Source organism: Homalodisca vitripennis, chromosome X (genome assembly GCF_021130785.1).
Source record: "Homalodisca vitripennis isolate AUS2020 chromosome X, UT_GWSS_2.1, whole genome shotgun sequence".
Classification (NCBI taxonomy): Eukaryota; Metazoa; Arthropoda; class Insecta; order Hemiptera; family Cicadellidae; genus Homalodisca; species Homalodisca vitripennis.
Window position 1 is genome coordinate 5,702,584 of NC_060215.1, and position 16,182 is coordinate 5,718,765.

A 16,182-nucleotide genomic window follows, 5' to 3' on the forward strand; every position below is an offset into this window, starting at 1 on the left:
CAACCTACTTACATTGGATAAAACTCGCGTATTTGCATGATTAGTTTATTTTCATACGTAATTGAGTAGTATACATGGTTTAAACACTGAAGCTTCATATTCATTACCAACTAAGAAAATATAACTTTAATGGTAATTTTAAAGACTTTATTCTCTTTGGTAAAACCTACGCTTTATTGTTAGATTATACCAGGTGTCTGTAAAATGTTTTCGTTCGCGAGCCAAATGGAAAGATTTCAGGAGACAGGCGGAGCAAGTATTTTCACATGAATATTGATGAAAGTTAATATGTTTAAAGAGATATACTAACTACCAATTATTATACATTAGAAGGATTACAATTATTTTTACAAGGAGCGGCCGATCCTCTTTTAACCCTTATTCTGTCCACTCTCATGGGCCACTAACCTGTTCAAGGATCTTATCAAACAGAACAAGTTGGTTGACAAATATGTGTTGATCTAAAAACTGAAAACAATCAACACAGACTGTTTACGCAGTAGCGAAATTGTAGTTAGATGTTAGTCATTTCACAGTGACTTATTATTATTTTAATTCTAGTACGGTATATATCTGTATGTCACGATGATATTTCTAGGGCACATCAAATAAAATTCCAAGCAGTTGAAACCATTTGTCACGTTCACAAAGAGATACGTATAAAATTACATTACGGAGACATTTGTAGATGGAAGGACGGGTGAGACATGAGTTATAAAGGGTGCATTTGAGGGTAAATGCCAACTCACTGATGTTGAACTTGGTTCTTGCCTCGCTTCAACCGAAGGGGGATGGGGGAGAACTTCCAGCTTGGCCAGGGGCTCTAGAGCTGCAGTGGGAGCCACGGAAAAGCATGTCATTATCAATAAGAATCTTCACTGGCATCCGCTTAGGAACAAGTGTAGAGAGGAACCATCACGAGGGGTAATGTCTCCAGCACGGCTCCTACGGTACAACTGTACAACGAATACGAGAAAATAGGGCATAGGGATCCAAGAAGGCACTACTTTGCCCGAGAGAAAACACAGTGCGAGATTTTGGAGTGACCGCGGCCGGACCACATCTCCAAAACGGCTCCGACGATACAATCACGGCCCGGTCAGCCCTTGCTACGTCAACGCCGTGATATCTACTCCTTCTGCACCCGCGAAGTCAATAGTCTCTCTCCAACTTCACACTACGTTGATTTACCGTTGTGAAATCACTGTTACTACTTCTACTCCTGGTTTACAAAACATTTTAAGTTGCGAAGATACAAGTTCTGACGAAGAAGACATTATGATAGTATGATAAAGCTTGCTATGAGCTAATCAAACAAGAGCAAGGTACTGGAAACGACCTGCACTGCTGAGGGTACGTTCGGAGAGTGGAAAACACTTTAGACAAATTTTGGAGACCTTGTAGGAGGAATATCCCTAACCCACCATTCCATCACCTCCCTTCCGGCCTTCTCGAAATGTTGAAATGCATGCAATCAAATGGACACCAGCCCTCTGCGAACGGCCTTGCGGCCTCGGTCGACTCTTGGCACGCCGTGCTTAAGGGCTCCTGCCTGGACCGTACGCAGACAGACTGAACCATGTGATGTGCCAACCAATGAGAGACTGCCATCAAATTGGACTGTAGGTACAACGGCCACTTAGATAAGCTCACCAGTATAGAGTTGGGCATAAGAATGGCCTAAAGTATTAAGATAACAAGGAGTTTTCTATTGAATATTGAAATCTAAAACCTACTTTAATGGATAGGCTATTTTGTTAACGTTAAACACAAAGGTTTACGTAATTAGTATTTTTTAAACTTTTCTCATTGTATATCGTTAGTTTCGCTATAATATTAAAGCACATTAAGTTATTAGTTTTTGTAGGTTTTAATCAGTAATCAACGTTCTAAAATTTATATTTCAGTATAACGGTTACTGCAACAAATTATAACCAAGAAGTTATATTATAGGAGAGTTGTATTTATTTTGAAACAAAACTAATACCGAACTGTAACTGTGATAACCTTGAACTCATAATGTACTTTAAAATTAAGACTTAGGTACTGCGGCAAGAGGTAGCCTGCGAAGTACTGTACTGTATTAACTCTTTTAATCAAAACAAGTAAATAGATTACAACATAACCACTCGTAATTTATTTCGCACATAAATTCGTAACACACCCTAAAAATAATAAAAAAATTGTAGTGTGTTTAGAAGTGTTCACGGCTCACTACTGACCCGTTTGGTTTCAAGCAAGAGTAATTTGACAGTTGGCGGTGTAGAAAACTTGATCGACATGGTTTCAGAGGGCTATAAGATCGAAGTGTTTTGATCACAAAACATTGTTTGACCTGCCACTTCAACGGTTCCAGTATTTTCAAGTAGCAGACCTCATACATATTTAAAAGTTTTCAAATCTAGCCATGTTACTATATGAAGTCTTATAGGAATCTATGGTCAGGCCCAACTCAGTTTTTTTGTATAAATCAACGACATTTGTTCGTCTCGACAGTTCTGAAAGTCTTAATGAACGCATACGAAACGACTCTCTGTGTCAGTAAAAAGTCAGGTCTAATACAAAATCGTGTATCTGTGGATTTAAATTGTTGGGATCAGTAATTCAACCAGATTAATTTAAAAACCAACATTTCAAAATCAAACTTTATCGATTTTCTGCGCTCTTTATATCTTGACTGCGGTGCACACGTCATATTGAATGACAGTATTAGAAAGTCCCACGGTTTAGAAAGTCCATATAGATAAATTCCTAAGAGTACATCTTGATTAAGTTTCGACTTGGGATGTTCACAAAATGGGTCACTACTGCGCACTGAAGTAGTGATTATGAGACCCTAGAGGGATTGCTCCCAGGGATGACATTGAGGAGCGCTGCTAGAGGGACTTAATGTCTTAAAGTATCTCGGCTTCAAAACGCAATTGATATTTTAGAACACAGACACTCATGCAATTGAACGTTTCAGTAAGATGCAGTTATGGACTTAATCTTGCCTCTAAGATTTACAAACACTTTTCTCTCTCTCGAAATGTGCCCTCAATGGGGTGCGACATGTACAAGTGTGAAACTAAAGGCATCTATCGTATTGGTGGGCTTCATTTCGTCAAAATTTATTTGGTTATTGGCCTCAAGACATAATTTCCAGAGGCTAATTTTGAGCAAAGATGATTGATGTTAACATTCCATTTCAAACCTTGATCAAGGTAAATTCCGGTGAATTAGACTTTTTCTTGTATTTTATCCACCGAAACAAAACTAGGGACATACTCGAAGTATACTGAGCTTAGAGCAAAATTCATGAGAGGCTGTAAAAAGTTTTGGACACAATTTTTTATTCCAACAAAAGGGATTTGTTCCAAAACTTATTTAGAAATTTCGTCGAAACGACGAGTCGCATCATCACGCATAGGTTACGATTTTCCCGTGTGGCAGTGTTGATAAATCTAGAAACACACTTTTGAAGTGTGATTTTGACATAACAATCCTCTATTATCATATCGGTAAGACTCATAAATATGGCAATTTATTGTCGGTTTGACCATTTCTGAAGCTGAATTGCCCACTAGAGCTGTCTTTGTTTAAAAAAACTGAATTGGTACAATCAAGACAAGCCGACAGCTAGTAATGAGGATATGGTCTTCTTTTTGAAAATATGGTTTATTTGTGACATATTTTGGCCTTTCTCTCACTTGCAAAAACGTCAATGTTAAAAATAATGAATAATGTAATATGAAATTGTTATTAATAAAAATAAGCAAAATTTTAAGCGTCATATAAGTGACAGAATCCCAAAACAATAGGTTCAAAAACAATTTATATAAGTGCTACAGAAATTTACTGTAGTTCCATAGAATAAACTGTAAATATTAATTTGTGCATAATTTATTGACGTCATAATGACATATGTACATGAAAAAGACTGACATTAAAATCAAATGCCGCCGTTTTATTATCCCATGAGAAAATGTTTTATCATTGAATGCTGTAAATTCTCCTATCAATATATTACATAATGTAACATTAGTTTTTCGTATTTTATTTGATATTATAATATATTCAATTTCCGCTTTCTGAGGAACAGCCTTTATAATTTGTGATTAGGTATTAGTGTTTATTTTTAATGGATAACTGCCAGAACACAAGCACAAGTATGTAATACTAACAGAGGTCATATAATAAAGCAGTAGAAGCAGTGTTGGTAATCACTTCTCCTCTACATACTGTAACAAGGAGAATTGTGTGGAGCCGGAAGGTATCTTTGACTGTCAAAATAAATCTGCTTATCTCGGTAGAAACTTTACATTACGTATCACATTACGAGGTAACGCACAAACTTTGATATTACAAGAGGAAGAATAAATTATTAATTAATATTACTTTAGGCAAGGACTTTACAACTTTTATGTTAGAGACTTTCACACACTTATCCTATCGAATGTCTAATTAAGACTAAACCAAATTTTCAAGTATAGTTAAATATTTTTATCCATTCTTGTTTTCTACATGTGCTTAAAATGTTTTAAATATCCTTGTCTAACTTTACATATGTATTTATGTATTATACATTACTACAGGGATTGATGCAAATTTTAATTTCATTTTAAATCTGCCACACGCTTTGCTTAAAAGTTAAACATATAAAAGCTAGATTTTGTTTGATAGTTTTCTCCTAATATCAGTAAATTGAAGCATTGTTCTGTTTAAAGTTGTATGATAACCTAGATTTATTACAATGTACAGCAAGTTCAAATTCTTGTAAGCCGCTCTCTCTTGGCGGCGCGGCGTTATAGTCGCCACATTTGTCTACATCTCGTATTTATATTTATAGAAAAATTAATATACTTGATTTTCTGTGGAAGTTTTACAGAATAAAACTTTTGTGATCTTCAGAGTACAAAATAGTTGGTCTTTTGGTCCGAAAGGTTATTATGTACTGTCTCCACTTATGAGAATTGTTTAAAGGAATAAATATATTATACTGATGATGAACATGTATATCCATAAAAATATTAGTAAGTACCGTGATGAATCTGTAAACTTGTGTTTCAGTTTCTTATTATATGACAAAATGAAAACTGTGTAGTTAGAGCATGTACTAGGACGTGTGCTAGCTTGATATCTCTGCTGGAATCAACTTCTGACTCCGTCCTAATTATAATAAGATCCCACTGTGATTATAATGAAATTATGAAACACCACCAACCCTTGCTCGTTACGTCCGCTCTTTTTCTGTCTGCTCATAATGTTGCAATGACTTGTATATCTTTACGCATATAAGCCAATATATTGCCTCCTAGTTTTGAGATATATGACTTCAAACATATTAACCTCATGTCGGAAGACACATTTCTTGGCATCCTTAAAATTTACAGTTATATTCAGATTAACAAAGGTAATGACTTAAATCGTACAACCTGGCGCAAATATGTAAGGTATACATATGACATGATATAACACCCATAACGCTTAGTTTGGAAAACATACGACTTGCCAAATCAATTTATAACCATTTAAGAGCTTCAAATTTAAAAAAATCTAACAAAGAAATAAGTTTGAGAGCAAAACATGCCTGATCTATAACGTGATGGCTTAAACATAATATGAAGAATTACGCCAAATACTAAAGACATTCTATTCATTAGGATGCCTATTATACAGTTTCATAACTCAATAATGGGTCACTTTTTATTAAAAATAATCAGTGGATTAGATAGTAAATAATGTCATATATAAGCCAGTACTTTTAAATTAAGTTATTCTGTATGAGCATTGTATCAACGTCAATTTTAAATAAATAGGAGGTTGAGAATTCAGCTTTGAATAAACTGAGGTATGTAGGACTGTTATTTGCTCAGCCATAACGTAACCCTGATTGTACGATTTAATACTTTGAAAAAGCAATGAGTCAGCCGCATCGCTCCGAATAGACAGTTAATAAGATAATTAATATCAGGTACTACGGACACTTCACCGACGTTAAGTGTAATACCTCTTATACGTGTCATTGAATTTGCTTGTATAATCACAAATGTACGTTGTTACATATTTTGAAAAAACATGCCTGTTTTACGAAGCGTTCATGATTACTTAAGTTTTGTAAAACCTAGCCAATTAAAGTATTATATATATATATATACATATATATTTGGTTAAATTCAGTAATCGACAAGTAATTATTAGTGTATATAGATTAATAAGACTCAAGAACAGATCGTCATATAAAAGAAAATTTCACATTACAAATCGAAACAAACATCCTCCGGATGTAAGTTGATGCCCAAGTCCGTCCACACTACTCTGATACACGAATAGGAAATTATACCACAAGATGTTCAACAATTATGCAGAAACCATTGACACAGACAGTAACGCCTGAAATAACAAGTTCAGAGAGTTCGTGGAGTAGCCACCATGTTGATATAAAAATATTGGTACTCACCGATAACTATTGAAATATTTGGCAAGCGAGCTGACGGGGGCTACACTGACAAATCTTGGAGAACAAGGGGAAGATCGGCAATCATCTGGAAGATTTAACGGCGAAAGGAAGAAATTTGCAGTGCGAGTGAGAGTGTTAGAGTGAGGAATAGAATTTATTTATTAGAGGCGTTTGTTAGTTTCAATTGAAAATAAAATTTCTTAAAAAAGTTGTACCGATTTTGTTTTAAGTGTGGAATTTTCTAAAATATCAGGGTTTCATTAATTGTCTTGATATGTTTAATTTAATTTTCCTAGGTATCTGTACCTAAAGTAGAATAAACTATCTGGTGTAGAGTTTATAATAATAGTTGCTTTTGAAATACATACGATTATTTATCAATTTTTTTTATTTCATGTAAATGTTCATAATTTGGAACAATAAAATAAATTAATTAATTACGTACAATTTTTTATAATATATGTATATATATATATATATATATATTTATTTTATTTATTTATATATGATGAAGATGCTATGATGCAACTGAGACTGTTGCAGAACACGGAGGTCACACGACAGTAGGCTAAACTAGACTACTTACTTAGAACTTTTATAGACTTTCTACATCTCAGAACGATAGAATTTCAATACGTAATCATCACAAGATTTGACAAGGAACTACACCAAAAATCTATACAGTACTCTGAATGGGAACATCTGAATGTCACTTTGTCTGGACTACTCTGCGAACAATTAGAAAAGAACTTTTCAAATGCTCCCATACGCCACTAAACAATATGATCTTGGTCTAATGACAATTAATTACTAATCACAGAACCAAATGCTAATGTTCTGGGATATAATATACGGGAGAAAAATGAAATGATTTATTAACATTACGAATTCAAATTATACATGAATAAGATTATGAAAATGTAATAATGTTCTTTGTTTATTAAATACGCCACAAAAAGAAAAAGTAGCCTAAAGCTTCATTAATCCCACTTTTTAGACATCTCCGACTTCAATCAGTTTCAGTTTATCTATTGCCAGTTCGCATCGAAAAAATATGTTTTAAAACTATTGTTTCATTTTATGAAATAGTTTGTTATCATTTTCATTTTTCCTCTAATGTAGCAAACAAAATTGTAAGGACGTATCCAGCAGAGTCTAAATATAGCTTGTACCAATTTTAAGCGCTTTTTGTAAATTGTAAATTAATACTCAAGGGACGAATGAAGTAACTTTTTAAAACTAACAGCGAAGAGTAATAAAGCAGGCTTATTTCTATACCGTCTGACCTTACAAAACTTTTTTATTTAAAAGAAATAGATAATAGAAACATATATAAATAGTAGATGGTAAACAGATTCAAAATTTTGAATCTATTTACCTCCAAAAAGGAGAACAAAGGTCGCAGCTGAGGTGTAGATGATCCCATGAACATATTTAATTTAGTAGAAGTACCGCCACTATAGCCCAAGCCTCTGATTGGCCGAGAGCTCCGTGACGGCGACCAATGGGAGAGCAGCAAGCCCCCTCCCTGACTCCTCCCACACTCCAGAGCGATGGCGGATGGTGACATGTGGTGGTGGCATACGACTCCTCCCACACTCCCTTCCCTAGTAGATAAAGAGCGATGGCGGATGGTGACATGTGGTGGTGGCGTGCGGCGCGGCGCGCCATACGACTCCTCCCACACTCCCTTCCCTAGTAGAGCGATGGCGACAGTGCGACCGTAAATGTTCTCTCTCTTTAAGAAACACATTTTCCTAACACAAGGGGGTTTTACACGACCGTTATCCCACATGGACAGGGGCTTGGGACTGTCCAGACGTTAAAAGAAAACGCCCCCAGGTTAAGGTATTACATAGTACGCATGGTCAGTCCAGAGATACTGGTTGTCACCATCGTGTACTATGTAATACCCCCCTCCCTTATTTAGTGGGAAGAACGGTCCACCTACAGGAAGAAGAGATCCAGGATACCGACAATTGGAACCCTGCATACAGGACACCTGAAGAGGCGGTGACTGCACGATGGACACAGTACGTGGCCGCAAGTTCTCAGGGCTACGGTGGGAAGTGCAGTTTGGCACACCACGCAAACGACCAGTCTAGCAGACTCCTGTTCCCTTTCAGTCCTTTGCAATCTGATCCTCTGCAACTCCGTTTGGACCCTTTCGGTAGCTTCCACGAGTAGTGTTTCCAGGAATGAACGCAGTACATCCCACATCCGCTCTGCATGAAGGAACAACAAATCCATGTCTGATTGCAGAAACCGGTCCACGTAGCGTGTCAGATTCGTGAGATCGTTTCTGGACCCGTACCACCGCGAAGAGAGCGTGGGATGAAACCCTTAACCCATTGCACTGTCCACGGTTCTCCTGTAGAAAAAGAAGTCTTTCATGGACAATTGCACACCAATCGGTCAAATCGCAAAAGCGTCAATAAAGACTAATTTTCCAACCTGAAAAAATCTAGCGATACGACGTCTCTGCCTATCTTCTTCAAGACATACGGTACAATGACGGGAACAAGGACCGTCGCCAGCGGGTGATGGTGGTATGGGATCTCGGTGAGATGGATTAGTCAAATCTATAGGTTCATCCTGAGGGGGTCCGTCTATCAGTGCAACGTGGACTGCCTGTAAAATTGTGTGATTCTGTAGATTACGGAAACTAGATCACTGAACACACACACACACACACACACACACACACACACACACACACACACACACACACACACACACACACACACACACACACACACACACAAAAATTCCACTAACCGAATCTGAAGAACTCGAAGGAGGAGGAGTTCTGCGTCTGCAGCTACCGCGTGATGGGAATTCCCAAGGGTCAGATGACTGCTGTAAATAGTAATAAAACGTTACAATCTAAAGATATTGCAAAAAAATACTATATAGTTAAATTACTTTCATTCAAAACAATAACATGTGTGCGAGTCTACTAACCTGTTCTTCTTCTTCTTCTAATAAAGCCTCAAAAAAGTCCTCATCGTGCTGGGCTCCTGGAGAATCGGGTGAATCGGGTATCTGGTGGTGAAAACCACAAAGATAATATTATAGTAAAGATCTTCAGTTTAGCAATCGGATAACAATACAATCGATAAAAAACCAACTTGTTTGTTCCATAGTAAATAAAACGTTACAATCTAAATACATTGCAAAAAGAACAATATTGTTAAATTACTTTCACTCAAAACCATAACATGTGTGCGAGTCTACTAACCTGTTCTTCTGCTATTAAAGCCTCTAAAAAGTCCTCAGCATGCTGGGCGTCAGGAGAATCAGGTGAATCGGGTATCTGATGGTAAAAACCACAAAGATAATATTATAGTAAAAATCTTCAGTTTAGTAATCGGATAACAATACAAACGATAAAAAACCAACCTGTTGTGCTTCTCGCTGCCGCTGACCGATAGGAGGAGGAGGAGTCGGCGGTGATCCGATGACTCCAGGCAGTATAGCAAAGAACAACAACAATAACACTGAACAGTACATGTTGGAAACTCAGACTGAGCGATTGAGCGACTGAGCGCTCATATACTAAGCACAGCGGGGGGGTGAAGGAGTTGCAAAAATAAAACACTTTGTTTGACTTCGTACTGTTTTATTTTAAACTCACTACAGCTGTTGTACAAACCACATGCAAAGTAATTACTTCCATATCCTTACGTCCGCTGAAAGTCCATTAGATCCGCTACACCGAACTCTAAACTTTTTTGACGTTGTCATCTCTTGCAGATCTTCCTCGTTAAGGCATCTCTCGAACCTAGCAGGCAAAAATGTTACAGCCGTCTTCGATCCATCCTGTTCTATCACCAGCATGACAGCCATCCTGTCAAATTTGGTGTGAACCTTCCTCGCCTCAAGAATCTTGTATCCTGATTTCCGCGTTAATTCCTTTATTGAAATCTTTGGTTGAATTTCACCCTGCTTTTCGAGGGATGTCAGTTTTGACGAAAGATCCATGATTTCCTGTAAACAAATTCCAAACTATAACAATAATCCGTCACAGAGCCTCTGTTAGCTAAAAATACAAAGTAAAGACATGGTCACCTACCTGTAACGGATACGATGATCACGATACGTAGAGATTGACTGTGACTGTCAGCTTTTCTCGCGATATTTTATACCTGATTGGAAAGGTGGGAGGTATCCAAGGTGCAATACCATGTATGGTAATAGGTGTCACATTTAGACTGGAATGCAGCGTGTAAAATTGGCCAACTACTCCGTCACCCCTGTAGGCTTTGTGCCATGCAACACCCATATATGGTAATCGCTGTCATATTTAGACTGGAATGCGGTGTATCAGGTTGACCCACGTTTCCATCACCACGGTAGGCATTGAGCCAGGCCGTAGGGGTCTCGGCGCGTTTTTTATTATAGTGAGTTTCCCCAGGAGGCCTAATCTCACTTAACAAAGAACACTGAACACGTTCAAGTTCTCAACTCAATGCCGAACCTCTCCGTGTCACCTCTCTTTGTCTTGGGAGTGGGCCCCAACCATCGCCCACTCTGTCGTGATGGCCACTCCATAACAAATTTGCCACCTCCGAAAAAAATAAACTTTTTTTTTGTGTCCTTGCGAGACCGTTCAGCGAGTTCGTTTAAGTTCTCAACTAAATGCCGAACCTTTCCGTCTCACTGTCAAGTACTTCGCAAAAACTTTTATATTTTGCAAATTTTTTTTAGCCCACGTGAACTTTGAAGTTTTCAACTTAATGCCAAACTCCTCTGCTCTCGCAGCAAATGGCTTTTCCTCTTCCACGTGTCAGGAGTAGTCCTCAACTTAATGCCGAACCCCTCCTCCTTCCGAGAAGGGTTTTTCTTTACTAACCTACAATATATACTACATCGTCTAAGGCGGACGCGACAAGTCACTTTACTTGGTGAAGCCTTTCAATATGACTTGTCTCATCCAGGTGAAGCTGAAACAATCTCTCAGCAAGTTTCATACAAGCCACTTTACTTGGAGAAACCTTTCAATGTGACTCGTTGTAAACTTACATAGGATGTCCCATTAGCGGATTCAGATTCTCAGCAAGTTACCCAGAAGCCACTTTACTCGGTGAAGCCTTTCAATGTGACTCATCAAACACTTACAAAGAATCGGTTATAGACCACTTTACTCGGTGAAGCCTTTCAATGTGGTCTAATTCTTCTAGCTGGAGTTTCTACGGAACATATCACGCTTCATCACCATAATAACTACTATGGTCCTGAAGAAACTTTCCACTAAGTTGTTGGTACAATAGTATGTAATCCCAGTCCAACTGTTCAGCAAAATCGTGTATAAACTGTTCTGAAAGAACCTGGTGACGACTTATTACTATCCAACAGTAGGTGTCAAAGTTCGGTACCATTTCACGCAAAAAGAATTCAGGAAGGCGAGCATTCTCTAAAACCATGGTCCAAATTACTTTATGCTGAAATATTCTCAACATGTCAAAGGAAAAAGTATAGTTTGCCGATATAAAAGCCTCCAATTTAGAAAGCGACTAAATTTCAAAATGAAGGCATCAGTGGAGCACACCGACGACAGGAGCTTTTGGCTCTCGAGAAATTAGGTCCCAAACATCAGGCGGTAGCAAGCAGCCGTACTCCCCATGCTAGCACGATGTAATCTCAACAGTGACCGTTAACAGAATGACTACTAAGTGGGACTGGTGAACCTGTTTTTAATCAGGATTTCAAAACTAACATTTAGCAGCGTGCATTGCACACCGTACATCTTCATCACGGTCATTATGTTGCGGTAAGGAGCAGGAAAATCGATTGCGTTCCTTTACGACTGCACAACGTAACTATTTTCGTCACATGTCAAGTTATCTAGCTCGTAAACGTTATATTGTGAAATTGGTCTTAAAAATTTCACCTTCTCGTGTCCGCGTGTATAAATTATAGTAAAAGGCTTGCACAAATTGCGAATGACACGACCGCAGTAAGGGAAATCACCTTCTTCCCACAAGGATCTTGTGGTAGTTTCTTTTTCTAACCACAGAGCTGTCTTTCGCATTTTCTTGTTTAATTTCTCCACGCGGAAATGGAGGTTTGAAAAACAATTTTGACATTGCAATGAATTAGACACAAATTGCAAATTCTTTTATTATAAACTGCTTTTTATTACCTTGAAAAGCTTGAAATTCAACTACTGCCGCATTCATTACCTCTGGGATTTGGCCAACGTTTGTAGCACTGGACGTCATCAAAAAAGTCTATCGCAAAGGTGACGTGGTAAAGCCTCAGGCGGATCAACGTAACCCTCGTCCGGACTTCCGTTACTAGTCAGAGCTAACACATCACTGACGTAAGATCTCAATAGATCCTCCGTTAAAAACAGCTCGTTGATTTGACGTGTTATGCAGGGCAGACAGTTTGGTGAACTGTGTCCACTCGTCTACGGACAGAGTTAATGTATTCTTTCCGTCGTACAGTACAACGTACTGCTGACCAAACACCCTGCGTACTACCATATTTTTTCTCCACTTTTCGCTTTTAGAACTCCTGAAATCTATGCACGCCTGTCGATTCCAAGAGACCAGTGATTTGGTTCGCGCGCGCACCCTAATAAAATGTTGAACATTTCCGGTTTCCAAAACGCAAACGTTCCCCTTTTACCCTTCATCAAGATACCGACACCATTGTCGTGATTCAACAAACAATCCTATCAATCAAGTATTTGGAACAATCAGGATTCAAAAAAGTAAAAGAGACTTTAGAAACACTCCGTAACTAGATTCGGGAGATTTCGTTTTTGGAGCTTTTACGGATTGATTTAATCTTGTCTATTTCCATCGGTTGACTCACCAGCTGCTTCTCCTCCTCCTCCTTCAACACAGCAGCAGCGACAGTAGCCTGTATGTCTTCACTCTTTCGCTCCATGATCACGAATGACTCTGTACACTTTGAGCAAACCTTTAAGTACCTGACGTAATTAGTCATCTGACTTATACAATTACATATCTCCTCCTTCTCCCCCTCTCCCTCTTCCATAGACGATACCGTATAGTCACTATCATCTTCTATGACATCGTCGTCGTTTTGCACAGTGTTATCGTTAAATTTTCATTTAACAGTCTGAATATTTCATCTTTCCGCCTGTCAATCATTACACATACACAAGTGTCTGGTACATCTTGACAATCCGGTGTGGTATATGCACATTCGCAATTAATGCATGTAGCCGTCACTTGTTCGTTTCATTCATTGTTGTTAACTGGTGATTCTGGATTAGTCTACGGATTTCACCGACCAAATCAAGGACGATATTTATCTTACCGTGAACCTTCCATCGTGGCGTCCAATTTGAAACTGAAAGATTCTGTCATTTGAATCGTGTTTTATTCACGATTACATCATCTTCTTTACCGTGCCCTTGAGCATTGTGTAAACGAAATACGAGTCATGAAGCAGTAGACAGTAGGGCTGTGGTGTTGGCCTTGAACGCTTCCCGTAAGCCCTCAAATTCTATCCGCACATCGACAGTCCAGACTTGAACCGAATCATTTTTGGCGTGAACAATCAATCACATACAGAGGTGTTGTTTTATTTTTAAACGTGTCCAGACTGACGTCAGGCCACCGACGACCACCTAAATCGCCATAATAGGAGTTTTGAAATCTTACAAAACATTTCCGTAGAATATAGCTGCGTCTTCCGTGAATGTTGTCCATAAGGGGAAATATTGTGTATTTAAATATAGACGGATGTTTCGATAACTTACAACTGTCAAAACATGACATGTCTTTCTTTAAGTTGTTTTTCCCTTTCTGTCTGGGAAAGCTACAATCACGTATCGTTGGTTTCTCCAATTGAGAAAGAGGTTTTTATAGTCCATGATTGACGTTCAGTTTGCGGCAGTACAGGGTATTCAATGCAACTCCCACGATCTAAACGGTATATGTATTGGAGTATCTTTTTCAACTAGATGTAGGATTTTAGCACGAAACAAGTCGGATACAGAGATGTGAGGCACCCGCCAGTACAGATTGGTGATCTTCAACGCGTGAGGTCACTGCATCCTCGCTAATAATAGCGTTGGCATCTGTCGCCGACCGCAGCAGTATCAACTCTTGTTTTACATTCACAATTATTCGCTTGTTAATCCTCTTGCGAATCCCAAACAACAATCTTAAAGGTACAGAAAACGAGAATTTGTCCATTTCTCTCTTTCCACCGGGGCCGAACCAGCATGCATTTTCCAGATTCTTTTCGTCTTCTGCACGAGCTGATAATATATATTTTTTAAGGAACTGGCTATACCTAAATTCTTTGTGCGATCAATTTCCACACCGCCAATCTCGTATTCGGATATCATCAAAGAGAAAAGCGATAGCATTGTTAATCCAAAGACACTTTAGCATCTGTTGTAACCGTCTGCTTTCTTACCGCTTACTGTACCCATAACGTGTAGTGTACTTTCGAAAGGAGCTGTTATTAAGTCCTGATAACTGATTGGTATCCGTATTTCATCGTTATTATTAAAGCGTGGTTGAAGCATACGGATTATGTGTGTGATATTTCCAGTCCGGTAATGGATTTCATTGTACTCAGCGGGACTCTCTATATCGAGCATTTCCACGAATTGCGCCGGTGTTAACTTTAAAAGCCAAGAGAGCGCAATAAATTTGCGTTAGCAGAAGTTAACCACTATCAGGCGCGGGCGGTCTAATGACCTTAATTATGTTCACACCCTCCTTAAATACTAGACCCCATGAGCACCCCACTTTCTTTACATGCAACCTCAAAAGATAACGTTTCACCTCTGAGATTCACAGGATTGTTGTCTTGATCTTTAAGCTCGACATTTATGGTGTGCACCTTCTGAACGTTGTTGAGTGGTAAATAAATCACTGTACCAGGTGTCTCGACTATTTTATACCCCGCTCTACTTGTGGAAAGAACTCGTGAATAACGTGACTCTCTACACCGTTATCAAACGAGCCGCGAACAACGTTGCACTCAACTCTTATGCCTGTTCACCTTGAGAATATTCACAGGCAGGTCTGAAGTGTGTACTTTTATTAGCTTGCAGCACCTTTTTGCTGAAGCCCAATATCGATGCAAATTGTGCCTTTCTTGCTGAAATCAATCTGCACGTTGCTTTTAATCTCGGTCTTAAGAGTATTGTTATTTGCATTCAAGCGGACTGTGATCCCCTCCGGTAGTCTCCCCTGTATATAATTCGCAATATCTTCTACTTCGTAAGAACCTTCCTCAAACATTATCACTTCATCATGGTTTCCGTAATAAAATTTATCGTTTACATTCTTTTCAATATTTGGGAATGGAATTGAATGTGCTCAGATCTATCAATCCAATTACGTAATCGCCATCACTGGTGTCGTATGGAGGAAATACGTCACAAGTTATTCTTGAACCTTTCCCGCTCAGGCAAAACATTCTTTCCGCTGAGAAAACTCTAAGCACAGATGTCCACATACAACTGAATCAATCCCCTGACGACTTTGATAATTATACTGTATATCAGCGGTGGGTCCGAAATAGTATATGAGTTCCCAAGGAGGGCGAAGATTTCCGAAACTGTCAAAAATAGCTCACGTATTATGCCCGGCGTTTTCTGTAGCAAACCCAATGAGTACCGTCACCCGTAACTTGAGTCCAGATTAACTATAGCTGACTCGTATTTTCTAGGCCCTGTTTGAGGTAAACGTGTCACGCATAAACACCCCTCTAAAATTGGGAATGCTTAGTTGTTTAGCGTA

The 16,182-nt window shown here is 38.6% G+C and overlaps 1 long non-coding RNA gene across 1 annotated transcript; it reads right to left on the reverse strand.

Moving 5' to 3' along the window:
• Positions 1-9,173: 9,173 nt before the first annotated feature.
• LOC124368473 lies at positions 9,174-9,999 on the reverse strand. Its single transcript, XR_006922948.1, has 3 exons — positions 9,681-9,999; positions 9,404-9,484; positions 9,174-9,298 (listed from the first exon to the last, which is right to left on the reverse strand). It is a non-coding gene; the product is annotated as an uncharacterized LOC124368473 (long non-coding RNA).
• Between the last annotated feature and the right edge of the window lie 6,183 nt (positions 10,000-16,182).